Source organism: Argentina anserina, chromosome 6, assembly GCF_933775445.1.
Source record: "Argentina anserina chromosome 6, drPotAnse1.1, whole genome shotgun sequence".
Lineage (NCBI taxonomy): Eukaryota > Viridiplantae > Streptophyta > Magnoliopsida > Rosales > Rosaceae > Argentina > Argentina anserina.
The window spans coordinates 16,685,697-16,687,013 of record NC_065877.1 but is presented as its reverse complement, the minus strand read 5'-3'; positions in this window follow the sequence as shown (position 1 = coordinate 16,687,013).

The following is a 1,317-nucleotide window of genomic DNA, read 5'->3' as shown; positions in this document are numbered from 1 at the left end:
GAAGTAATGAACTCAATGGTCTCACAATCTTGGAAAAGTCCTTGATAAACCTACGATAAAAACCTGGAGCATTGCATAAACCAAAAGACATGGGACGTTAAGCAAACGTACAAAAAGGACATGTGAATGTCGTCTTTTCTTGATCTTCCTCCGCAACACTAATCTGATTGTATCCACTATATCCATCAAGGAAACAATAGAAAGAATAACCACCTAACCTTTCAAGCATTTGATCAATGAATGGAAATGACATGTGATCCTTTCTTGTCGTAGCATTGAGCTTCCTATAGTCAATACACACATGGTGACCAGTCACTGTCCTTTGAGGCACTAACTCGTTATCTTTGTTCTTCACCACCGTGATTCTAGAATTCTTTGGCACAACTTGAATGGGAGAGATCCACCTATTGTCCGAAATCGGGTAGATGATGCAACAATCATGTAACTTAGTGATCTCGTCCTTGACAACTTACATCATTGGTGGGTGAAGACGTCTCTAACCTTCCTTGGTAGGTTTGGCACCATCTTCAAGCAAAATTCGGTGCACACACATGGTAGTGCTGATTCCTTTGAGGTAATCTAGGGTCCATCCTATGGTCATCTTGTGTCTTTTCAAAACCTCAATCAATTTCTCCTCTTGTTCCTCGTTGAGTGCAGATGAAATGATCACTAGCAATGTATCCTCATCTCTAAAAAACGCATACTTCAAGTGGTCCGGAAGAACCTTAAGATCAAGCTTTGGGGCTTGTACCACAGAAGGAAGATTCTTGTTAGTGGTTAAGAGAATTGGACTAGGACAGACATAACTTACCTCATGTGCATCCTCAAGCGAGGTCACGTTCTCTAGAACATAAGATGACACGGCATCATTAGCTTCCAACTCAGAAATCTGGCCCCTTGAGCAATGGTGAGTGCCAACTCGTCAAGGGAATCAAGAATGTCAACTAAAAAACAATCACACAATTCTGAAAAAGATACCTCATAGCTTCAAAGATGTTGAAGCTAACCACTTCACTGTCGAACTCAAAGATGAGTGATCCACTAAACACATCAATCTTCATTCGTGCAGTTCGCATGAAGGGACGACCCAAAAAGATATGAACCTCTTTATTATCTGCTTCAGTTGGTTCCATGTCAAGGACATAGAAATCTGCAGGGAAAATCAAGCTCGGAACCTGCACAAGAACATCTTCAACATAGCCTAAAGGGACTTTGTTGGAACAATCTGCCAATCGAATCACAACATTATCTCGTTTTAAATCACCTAGACTTGGATCCGCATAAATATAGTAAGGCATTACATTGATCGATGCACCT